Below are 12,636 nucleotides of genomic sequence, written 5' to 3'. Positions count from 1 at the left end.
CCCGCGGTCCAGTTGAAGGTGCAGCCCGAAGATCCTTGGGCAGTGACAATACGGACCCTACAGACTGCCGTATCCTCGACCCAGGAGAAAGGTCGAGCCATCCTGAAGAGAATGCGGGCCGAACTTTCCGGCCTAGCGCCCGCCCAACTTCTCCAGGTAGAGACACTTCTCGGACAATATTACAGTGTCTTCGCCAGTCATGAGGATGACTTTGGATGTACCACGGCCATCACGCATGGGATCTCCACGGCAGGAGCGGCCCCCATCCGGGAGCGATATCGGCAAATTACGCCGCAGCTATACCAGGAAGTGAAAACCCTATTGGCTCAAATGCTTCGGATGGGGGTCATACGAGAAAGCCAGAGCCACTGGGCGGCCCCCATTGTACTGGTTCGCAAAAAAAGATGGTACTCTGCGTTTTTGTGTGGATTACCGAAAGTTGAACGCCTGCACCATCAAGGACTCGTATCCACTGCCCCGCATAGAAGAGTCTCTGTCCGCCTTGGGGAACGCAACGTACTTCTCAACTCTAGACCTGGCCAGTGGGTACTGGCAGGTGCCGATGTCGGAGGAAGACAGAGCCAAGACGGCATGTAGCCTTCCCATGGGACTGCTCGAGTTTAATCGGATGCCGTTCGGGCTGGCCAACGCCCCAGGAACCTTCCAGCGGTTGATGGAGCGGTGTCTGGGAGACCTCAACTTTGAAGCCACGTTGATATACCTGGACGATATCATTATCTATTTCGCCACGTTCGAGGACCACCTGCGGCGGTTGGGGCAGGTGCTCGGCCGGCTGCAGAAGTACGGGTTGAAGGTAAAGCCCCAGAAATGCCGCCTGTTCCGCACCCAGATCGAATATCTGGGGCATACCGTCTCGGCGGAAGGTGTCAGACCATCCCTGGAAAAGGTTGCTTCCATCCAGGGGTGGCCTACCCCCGAGACGGTGAAAGATGTGCGGGCCTTCCTGGGGTTGGCCGGCTACTACCGCCGGTTCGTGAAGAATTTTGCATGCTGAGCCCTGCAGGACCTGCTGAAGGGGACTCCAGCTGGGGCGAATGGACGAAAGATCCATTGGCAGCAATCGCAAGAGGATGCGTTTCAAGATCTCAAAGCTGCACTCTCGAAAGCCCCGATATTGGCGTATGCGGATTTCTCTCAACCGTTCATCCTGCATACCGACTGGAGCATCCAGGGACTAGGAGCTGTGTTGTCACAGGTGCAGAACGGCCAAGAGAAAGTGATCGCCTATGGTAGCCAGTCGCTGCATGACTACGAACGCAACGCAACCCGGACAATTACAGCTCCTTTAAGCTTGAGCTCCTCGCGGTAGTGTGGGCAATGATGGAGCGGTTCGCAGAGTATCTGGCGGGCTCCGAGGTGGTGGTGCGGACTGACAACAACCCACTAGCCCATTTGGAGAATGCCAAACTGGGGGCCCTGGAGCAGCGGTGGGTGGCTCGGATGGCGAAGTTCAACTACAAGATCATCTACAAAAGAGGGGCTGAAAACGTGCGCGCTGACGCACTCTCGAGAATCCGACACACCACCCCAGGGAGGAATCGAGACGACGAATTAGAAGAAGAGACGCCATTCGCCCTCACACCGCCGCACTTACAGCCACCGCGCAAGAAACGCCTCAGCCGGGACCCTTAGGGGGAATGCTGGAACAGCCGCACGACAAGTGGATCCAGCAGCAGCAGGAAGATGGAGATGTTGGATTCCTGCGCCGATGGGTGGCTGCCGGCGAATTGCCCACTGGCTCACAGAGACAGACTTTGACCCAGGATGTGTTGCTGATGTTGCGCCAGTGGGAGAAACTAGCCATCAAGAAGGGACTTTTATATCAGAGAGCCGTGTCACGAACAACGTCTGCGACAGCATGGCAGGTGATCGTGCCCAGAACCCATCTCAGCCAACTGGCTCGGGAAGCCCACGAAAAGGGGGCTCACTTTGGTGCTCAAAACTCAAAAAACTTTGCAATGGTTGCAGCATATAGTGTAACATCCACGCCTGCACGCTGCTGTGGAAGAAGTTTGCCGAACCTGCCCCCCTTGCGAGCTCGCTAAACCTCTCACGCAACGAGCCCCGGTACAGACAATTGTAACATCAGCTCCCCTCGAGCTCCTCACGGTGGACTATCTGACCATAGGTCCTGCCTACCAGGGGTATGAGCATTGTCTCGTTATGGTGGATCATTTCACCAAGTTCGCCGTGGTCACCCCCACCAGAGACCAGACAGCGGAGTCGGCTGCCTATGCGATTTGTAAAAACTTTATCCAAGTGTACGGCTGCCCGCAACGAATACATTCGGACCAAGGAGCGTGTTTCCTAGGAAGAGTCATGGAAGAACCACATCATCTCTACGGTATCGATAAGTCTCGGACTACACCATACCACCCGCAGGGAAACGGAGCCTGCAAACGATTCAATCGGACACTAATCCAAATGCTGCGTACCCTGGAGAGTGACCGAAAGGCCCGCTGGCCTGAATACGTCCCTGAGCTGGTGTGGGTATATAATAACTGGGTGCACCGGATGACTTGTTACACCCCCTACTCATTGCTGTTTGGACGGGAAGGCAAAGGAATCACGGAAGTGGAGTTAAACCTGGAGGAACCTCTACCCTGGACTGGAGCATCCTCGTGGGTCCGAAAACACCGGCACCGGCTGCAGACTCTCCATGGAATCGTCCATACAAAGCTCCAGGATCTAGAACACCCAGGGGGAGAGCTGCCCCCACCAACGGACTTCCAGACTGGGGATCGGGTACTCGTACTAGATCAACGCCCCCAAAACAAGTTAGAACCACGGTGGGAAGAGAACCTGTACCGAGTGTTGCGCCGGAAAAGCCCTGACGGGCCTGTGTATCAAATACAATCGGAAAGAGACGGTGCACCTCTCACTCGTACTGTGCACCGAAATATGTTTCGCCCCTGTGCGACCACTGATCCCATGCGACCCGAGCCGATCCCTCAGGTCCCCGACCCGTCGTCAACGGTCTGGGACCTGGATGACGAAGAGGACTTCCCAGCCACATCCGCGGGCCCTCCAAGTAATGACATTGCAGCAGATCCAGTTAGCCCACCAGAATAGACCAACCTACCACCATCCACCACTCCAGAAAGCTCCACCACGGTCGAACTTAGACGCTCCGAGCGGTCAACAGATGGCAAACCTCCTGAACGTTACGAATAGGACAAGTTCGTATGGCGACAAGAACTGTCGTCTCCAAAGACTAACTCGAGTCTACTAAACCCCTCGCCCGAGGACTGGCGAGCATACAGGGTGGGGGAGTGTGGGAGAGAGGGTCCCCGCCGAGTGTCTGGGTCGGAACCAAGGGGACTGTCACCTGGGTTCCAGGGGCAACTGTTTTCGGAGGACAGAGTTCAGGGACGGACTGTGGAGACTGACAGGTGGGCTGGGGAGGAGCCCATATAAAAGGGGCGGGGAACAAGAGTCACAGTGAGTCAGTAGACCGAGACAGAAGGAGCAGGAGATCGTGGGAGCGACTGAGAGCCCGAGCAACTTACCAGAGCCAGGAAGGAGGCTAGAGACAGGAGAGATACTCTCCCTGGAAATCAATGGGACGGCGCCGAGATGACCGTCCAAGAACCGCTGCCCCGCGTCGACCAGCGGCCGCTGCTTTCCTCCAGCCCGTGGCTGTTGCCGCCTCGCTCCTGCCTGCGGCTGCGGGCTGCCCGCAGACACCAGCGGCCGTTGCCGCCTCGCTCCTGCCCGCGGCTGCGGCCTGCCCACGGACACCAGCGTCCATTGCCACCTCGCTCCTGCCCGTGGACACGAGCGGCCGCTGCCGCCTCACTTTAGCCCGAGGCTGCTGCCTGTCTCCCGCCGCCCGCAGCCACCCCCTTCTACCCGTGGCCGTGGCTAGTTCTGTGCCGTCAGCGGCTACCACTGTCCCACTTCAGCCCGCGACAAGGGCCGGGCTGTTGCTCGCCGTGGGTCCTCTGTTGCAGTCGCTGGCTGCGTAGGTGGCCTGCCAGCCGCCACCCCGCATCGCTGCTGCTTGCCCCTATCCGGGGGCTGCGGCCCACCTGTTCAAGGACTCCTCCTGGGCCTGTTGTGCCCCTGCTTCACCGGAGCGTTGGAACGCTCGAAGACTACGAAAGATCTTCAGCGGCTGGGCCCAGCGACTGCTAAGCCAAGGAACCATCGTCCGGGACGCCGAGGGACGTCGAGCCAGTTAAGTGACACTGTATAGTTAAGGATCCGTAGTCGGCCATACCGCGGCCCTATAGTGACCGTCTCTGCCGGATTTAGTCGTGTTCTTAGATTTCTGTGTTGGCTTGTATTGAGTCCCTGCGAGGACAATTCCTGTTATTTGTTCGGTTGCTTAGACTACCCCTGCGGATAGTTACCTATAAAAGTTATTACTATAAACACCAGACCGTCTTGCGTCTCGTCACGGCATTCTGCGTACCTGCTTTACCACAATGCCACCACGGCATGTCGGTTCAGGGAGCTAAATCGAGCTTCACTGACCCTGGAAGTCCCGGTACAGCGTCTTAAAGACGCAAATACAAATGAATGCGACAGCCCCCCTCCCTCCTCCAGAAAGAGGCTGGTTTTCTTAAAGACAGCAGAAAAAAGGCAGCGATGTTTTTACCTGCCCAGGCCTCCGGACAAATGCACTCTCAAGGCGCAGCAGGCCTATGTAGCTAAGATGGCAGTAACACAGGTGCAAAAATACTGATGAGACAGCTCTCACTACCTACCAATCCATGGAGGGGGTGGCTGCTTAGTATGTGATTGAACAATGAAGACTTGCATGTGGCGCTGTTCACACAATGGTAATTCACAGCACCCAGGTTAACAGCCTATTAGTGATGCCCTTCTATTAGATCAGGCGGGCTGTTATGATTAGGTCACAAAGGAGGATAGACGGGGAATAAGCTAGGCAACCAGAAAATCAGAAAGGTTGGTAACTAAGCAGATTGCAGACCCCTAAACTAACAACACAACTAGAATTAGCCGTGGGAGGTACCTACGATGCCCTAGACGCCTCAGCACAGCCAAAGAGTTAACTAAGCCTAAAGCAAGAAAGGGGAAAGCTAAACTGCCCCAGAGTAGAGCCCCAAAGGAATAGATAGCCCCCAAACATATATTGCCGGTGAGACAAGATGAGGCACAAACACAGGCAGAAAATAGAGTAAGCAAATGATGGGGCCCAAACTGTCTAGATAGAACAGGACAGGAAAGATACTGTCTGCAATCATGCAAAAAACCCTAAGAAAAATCCAACACGTCTGATATGCAAAAATACTGAGGCCACACGACCTCTCCCCCACTAGATCAGCATTCTGGTGTGAACTGGAAGCAAAACAAAAGATACTGATATAACAGGGGACTAGCAATACTGAACAGACTGACATAAGCTGTGACATATGGAACGGGGTCCAGCACTGGTCCCAGCCGGGAACAATGCTGAACCCACACAGGAAAGCAGAAAGCATAGAAAGGCAAAAACTGGATCAAATGCAAAAAGATTCCAGCAAATAATAAATCAATTAGCTGAATGATGCAGGACCAAGCCGGGGGAAAGCAGACTTCAAAATGCACAGGAAGAAAAACTAATCACTAGCAGCAACTGAGGGAACCTTGCTGACTTAAATCTTCCCAGTCTGTAACACCTGATCTCCACTCATCCTCTTCAGGTGATTGACTTCTGTCAACCCGACCAGCTCCATTACCCACAGCAACCAGCAGATGGAGCCCAAACTCAGAAGTCAGGTCACAAGTGTTCACAACAGCATCCTATGTGAACAGGCACCACAGTTTACAAGACAAAATGGGCCTGGCTGCAACCTGATAATAAAGTGCAAAAAAAATACATATAAAAATATGTGAGGTATTAGTCGATATTTTGGCCAAAGTATGCAAGCCCGCACTCGCGTCAAGGGTCCCCTCACTTGTGAGTCCTAACACTAAACAGCAACTAAAAGAGGACTAAAATTCTCCAAAAATTCAAAAGACAGCAGAAAAAAGTCAGCAATGTTTTTACCTGCCTAGGCCTCCAGACAAATGCACTCTCATGGCACAGCAGGCCCATGTAGTTAAGATGGCAGTAACACAGGTGCAAAAATACTGATGAGACAGCCACTCACTACCTACTGTCATTACCCATGCTGGAACATGACAGATAAAATGCACTAGTAACCTTTTTTTTCCTTTAGCTGTGTGCTTAAAGATAGTTTTGCCCCCAGTGGCCATTAGGGTCATTGCAATGTGGTGGCTTCAGTTCTAGTTTTGCCCCCGGTGGCCGTTAGGGTCATTGCACTCTGGTTTCTTTAGTTTAGTGCACGTGATTATAAAGCAGGTGTGATTGCTCTGGTTCTGCTATAAAAGAGTGTCAGGTGTTGCAATCACTGTTGGTGATATTGCTCATTTCCAACCAAGCCTGGTGAAGGAAGGAGAGAGAGAGAGAGTTCCTGGCAGCTCAGTCAAAGTCCTGGTGTGGAAGGAGTCAGAGAGGATTTACTTGCAGCTCTGACAGAGCTTGGTGGCAGCTATTCAGGAGGAAAGCTGCATTCTGGTGGTTGCTGGGAGCAAGAGCAACAGAGCAAAGCTAAGTGGTGTTTCCCTGTTTGTATTTTTCCTTGGTGTGTATTAGTACAGCGGTGGGGCTATTGCCTGCACCACCCAGCTCCCTAGCAAGGGATAGGTGTAGGGTGTGCTAGGGTGACAGGTTCCGGCTCGGCAACAGGTGAGGAGCCTGTATAGGGAACGTTAGGAGTGTGAGGGACACTGACTCAGGGGAGTGCAGGAGGTCTCCACATCCCCGTTCCCTATCGCAGGGCCCACCGTTGTAACTGTTTTCCCTTACCCCGTGTCTTGTCGCTTTAGTTACCGGCCTGCGGGTCATGTCACACAGGACAGTTACATGTGCCGTGTCTTGTTTTCTTAGTTACCGGCCTGTGGGTCGTGTCACACAGGACAGGTCCACGTGACATTATCACCAACCATAACATTTTTCTCTGTTGAGCCATGGGCCAAGTGCAGACCGGTGAGCAGTTGCTGCTGGCCCTCACTGAGGTTAGTGAGGAGCTGAATGATGTGTTTCAGCAGCACCTGCAGCGGATTTATGGGTCTGAGGTCTATCCTCTGCCTCAACTAGAGGGTCCATATACGGCTTTGGTTAGGATGTGCCGTGGAGTCCCTGCTGGGGAGCAGGACTTGCTTATACAGGCGGACATACCCAGGCAGGTGGGTGGAGTTTGTGTCCCCATGGTGCTGCCTGGTGTTCCCCAAGGTGAAGGGGTGCGTCCCTGTAGTGAGCAGACTAATGATTTAGTCCTTGGCACTGATGCCGAAATTTCTGTACTATCAGAGAAGCCGTGCCCTCCTGGTCGTGTGGAGGAAGACGACCAGGGAGTGTATATTTCCTCCTCGCCCTCAGAAGGCACTATGTCAGCAGAGGTGATGGTTGGCAAGGTACTTGAGGGCATACCGGTGCTTGTTAACAGTGGAGCAGAAGTCAGTCTGGTGGATGCTCAGTTTGTCCAGACTCATGGTCTGAGTGGTGAGGCGCCGGACAAACCCATAAGCGTTCAGGCCATTAACTCTGTACCACTGAGCCAGGGGGGGTTAAACCAAGTCGTAGAAGACATTGTGCTGCATAGTGAACATCATGATGAGTCCCAGTCATACTACGTCTTGGAGGGAAATCCAGCACCTATCGTTGTGGGCCCCCTTGGTCTAAAAAACACAACCCGGTTTTAGATTGGCAGACTAGGGAAGTAGTCAGCTGGGAGCAATCGTGTGAGGGCTGCTGCCTAGGGGCTACTGTCTCTGCCATCTCTCTACAATCGTCCCCTTCCTCTCCAGTGAGAGAAGCGGAGGTGCTGCAGGAGAGTAGGGGCAAGGCTCAACCCTCGCCATTAGCCAACCCTGAGAGGCACAGACCTCGTAGTAGGAGGGGTTGGAGGGTGGTGTTTCCCTCTGTGAATTGCGGGGGTGTGAGTGTGGTGACACAGGGGGACGCCTCTGTTGTCAGTTCCAGAAAGAGTTCACCGTATTGTGACAAATGAATGTGTGGCAATAAACGTTCAGGTCCGGACCTGTGTGTGAACGAGCATGTATGGGTGGCCACCAAAAACATCCAGTGGAAGTGTGTTGCGGGGGTCTGGAATTCTCAGGTGATCGGGCCGTATCTGGTGTCGGCTGTCCAGGGCCCGGACACTTACCAGCTGGAGTTACCCACATACTTGCCCATACACCTCTCGTTCTCCAGATCGGCGCTTTGGAGATGGGTGGTGCCTCCGGAACATACATTGCCAATACCAGCGATGCTCGTTTGTCATAAACCTGAAGTGCAGGTAGTTGCTGGGGTGAACTCTGGACCTGGGCGTCCCCGCTGTAGGTGGTTCCCTGATGAGGAGCGGTCTTGAGGGTCCAGAGGCCCCTCATTAAGGGGAGGGTACTGTCATGATCCATGCTGGATCATGACAGATAAAATGCACTAGTAACCTTTTTTTTCCCCTGTGTGCTTAAAGATAGTTTTGCCCCCAGTGGCCATTAGGGTCATTGCAATGTGGTGGTTTCAGTTCTAGTTTTGCCCCCGGTGGCCGTTAGGGTCATTGCACTCTGGTTTCTTTAGTTTAGTGCACGTGATTATAAAGCAGGTGTGATTGCTCTGGCTCTGCTATAAAAGAGTGTCAGGTGTTGCAATCACTGTTGGTGATATTGCTCATTTCCAACCAAGCCTGGTGAAGGAAGGAGAGAGAGAGAGAGTTCCTGGCAGCTCAGTCAGAGTCCTGGTGTGGAAGGAGTCAGAGAGGATTTCCTTGCAGCTCTGACAGAGCTTGGTGGCAGCTATTCAGGAGGAAAGCTGCATTCTGGTGGTGGACTCTGTTGCTGGGAGCAAGAGGAACAAAGCAAAGCTAAGTGGTGTTTCCCTGTTTGTATTTTTCCTTGGTGTGTATTAGTACAGCGGTGGGGCTTGTGCCTGCATCACCCAGCTCCCTAGCAAGGGATAGGTGTAGGGTGTGCTAGGGTGACAGGTTTCGGCTCGGCGACAGGTGAGGAGCCTGTATAAGGAACGTTAGGAGTGTGAGGGACACTGACTTAGGGGAGTGCAGGAGGTCTCCACGTCCCCGTTCCCTATTGCAGGGCCCACCATTGTAACTGTTTTCCCTTCCCCCGTGTCTTGTCGTTTTAGTTACCGGCCTGCGGGTCGTGTCACATAGGACGGGTCCACGTGACACCTACCAATCCATGGAGGGGGTGGCTGCTTAATATGTTATTGCATAATGAAGACTTGTATGTGGCGCTGTTCACACAATAGTAATGCACAGCATCCAGGTTAACAGCCTATTAGTGACGTTCTTCTATTAGATCAAGCGGGCTGCCCAGCGCTATCAAAGTGCATCCCATGTGAACAGGCACCACAGTTTACGCTGCCTTGATGTGAGCAGAGAGTGTATGCCGCCACCGCACGACGGTTCAGGGAGCTGATTGGAGCTCCACTGACCTCAAAAGTCACGGTGCATGGAGGTTCATTTGTAATCGCGACTTAAAGACGGAAGTACAAATGAATGCGACAGGCCCCCTCCCTCCACCAGGAAGAGGCTGGCTTTCTTAAAGAGTCTGGAGAAGGGAAAGAGATTTAAAAAATATATTTCTTTTATATTTTTTTTTAATTCTCGACCTAAGCGCCACCTTAGGACCCGGATTTCGGGTGCTTAGTGGCAAATATGGGTCTGCCTGTAATACTCTAAACTATTTATGCATTTCTCAGTATTAGACTTGTCACTGTTAAACTGACATGAGGCCAGTGCAACACTGGTAGAAAGGAGCAGTACAGCTGAACTGACAGGACTATGAGAGGAGAGCTACAGCTGCAGGTGTATTTGTGGCACTCTGGTGTGGTGTATGAATGAGGGTTGTACACCTGACAGGGTATGATGTATCTTATGGTGGCCAAGCTTTCTGTCAGGAGAAAAGTCTTTCCTTCTCAGATTACATGCACACAGGAAACTCCACAATACAATGTTTACACAGTAACTGCCTCTAGGCAGAAGATGATGATGGTGGTATTAATTAGTGCATTTGAGCCCCAGTCATGAAGCAGCCGTAAGAATTTTAATCAGAAGTCTTTTTACTGAAGGTAATGGGACAAATTATTATTTACAAACAGCAGTAAACTGAGGTACAGGATTACACTCACGGTTGATGATTGCTGTGTACCTGCAGACAGGCAGATCTTGGTAACCTTTGGTTTTATTAAGTCTGAATATCTCTTCAGCACTGGGCTCTGTTTCTGCCCTGAGGTAATTCTTCTTCCTAGAGGTGCAATGGTAGTCTTTCTCATATGACAATTATTAACTCCCCTTTTTGTGCCAGTCCCCTTTTAAGCAAAGCCAGCAGAGAGAAAGTATGCAATTCCTTCACCTACAAAATGGCTTCCTCTTCTTAAGATGTACGACCACCAACTTCCACTACAAATTTAAAAGTATCCCCCAGGACTTGGCTCCTCCCCCTTTTATGTGACTGTAGCGCTGCCGTCATTGGCTGACTGCCCTGAGGCATTTTTCCAGAACCTTCTGCATATTAACACAGAGCTGGGTCACGTGATCAAGCCTGGGAGGGGAAGATTAACCCCTTTTTTGTGCTGCCTGTCAGCAGGTCTCACAATGTATTCAAACTGCACAGTCCACATAAAAATTCACAGCATTTATTTGAACACACTATATATCCGGTATCCCATAGAAATGGCCACTTTGTGGCATACCACATATTTGTAATGAGAAAAAGTTTAGGTCTGCTGTACTGTCCCTCACACCACACTGACTGCTGAGAGATGGAAGCTAAAGAAATGTTTGTTGTAATCACACACAGCTCTGCAATGAGATCATGAGAGAGAAGATTGTCATGTGAAAGAGAAGACCAATACAAAAAATGATGTGCACACCTGACGAAACGCAAAAAAATCCACAACTTTATTAATTACCAAGGACATGCATGAACAAACCATTAAAAACATCTAAAATATACATGTAGCATGATAACCAACCAACACCCCTGAATTATGTATAGAGCAGGGCAATAAATATGTATGGGTGGATTCAAAATGACTAAGAGCAAGAGCAAGACAAAGACTACAATTGTAGAGCATCCAAGCAGTCTGTAGGTGGCCCTAATGAAGGTATCTGGAGTCCGAGTAACCAGTGATGCCCCTGGGTCTCCAAAGGAGCTAGTAGATGTACACCTAGCTAAAGAGATTATGTCAAAATGAGTGTAAACAGACCTTCTGGACCCCCGAAGTTGAGACCTGTACAAGGGGAGGTGACCTGCTAAATGGACAGGTGCCAACAATGCAGCCATATAGACGATATAGTCACACTTTATTAACCCCTTTCTGCCATCGGACGTACTACCCCGTCCATGTGACCTGGGACTTAAATCCCATGGACGGGATAGTACGTCATAGCGATCAGCGGCACCCCCGGAGGGGAGCGCCGCTAATCACGGCCGGGTGTCAGCTGATTATCACAGCTGACACCCGGCACTATGTGTCAGGGGCAGTCACGGACTGCCCCCGGCACATTAACCCCTGGCACACTGCGATCAAACATGATTGCAGTGTACCGGGGGATTAGGGAAGAATCGGCAGGGAGGGGGTTCCCTGCGTACTTCCCTGAGACCCCGGAGCAGCGCGATGTGCTGCGCCTTCCGAGGGCCTCCTTCCCTGCAGGCGCCCGGATCCAAGATGGCTGCGGGGGACTTCGGGGGCCTGCAGGGAGGCGGCTTCCTCCGTGCCTGCTCTCTGATCTGACAGAGTGCTGTCCAAACTGTCAGATCAGCGATCTGACACATTACAGTAATGTCCCTCCCTGTGATAATAAAATAAAGATGAAAAAAGTATAAAAAATATTTATAGGGTGTGGCCTAGGACACAGCACATGTGAGCCACAGAAAGGCAGAGCTCCTGAGGGATAACCTCTGAATCTACTCCCATCCCGACCAAAAATCACTCAAAACTCAATTTTTCTTTTGGATCCTACTAAGGATTTGATACAGAACATTTTGAGCCCATTTTGGACTGTTTCGGATATTTACAAGCAGAGATTTTTTACTTGGAACTGGAGAGAGACTTCAGGACTGAGGCCTATGCCTCTTCTCACTGCTACAGGCCTCATCTAGGCCCTGCCGACTAATAGATTATATACAGAACTTATACATTTGTGCTATAATTACCTAGACAGTGCCATAGTACCCGGACCTAGAGCTTTCCTTCCAGCACCACAGGAACGGCGTGAGACATAAGAGACACTGCTCTGGATTGAAAAACAACAGGGACAACCATCTGCTTCACTGGAGGCCCCACCCGGCCACAACAGGAAAATTGCCTCAGGCACAAAACACTGGACTCTCCAGCAAACAGGTACTTAACGAGACCCTTCCTCCTTGGGGGATTTCACTTTTTGCTTTTAAATCCACCATTCAACGGGGCCCCTCTTGAGTGCAGGAGGGCAGCAGGAGCCATATTATAATTGCTTGTGAGAACCCTCCCCAGCCTATGGGGCCCTTGAGAACCCTCCCCAGCCTATGGGGCCCTTGAACGGACTGCAGGTACCTTTCTGTTTCGTGACCTTGCACATTAGAGGGTTGTATGTGCTG

Source organism: Dendrobates tinctorius, unplaced genomic scaffold (genome assembly GCF_039654945.1).
Source record: "Dendrobates tinctorius isolate UK_male_01 unplaced genomic scaffold, ASM3965494v1 ptg000011l, whole genome shotgun sequence".
In the NCBI taxonomy this organism is placed as follows: Eukaryota; Metazoa; Chordata; class Amphibia; order Anura; family Dendrobatidae; genus Dendrobates; species Dendrobates tinctorius.
This window is presented reverse-complemented; position numbering follows the sequence as displayed.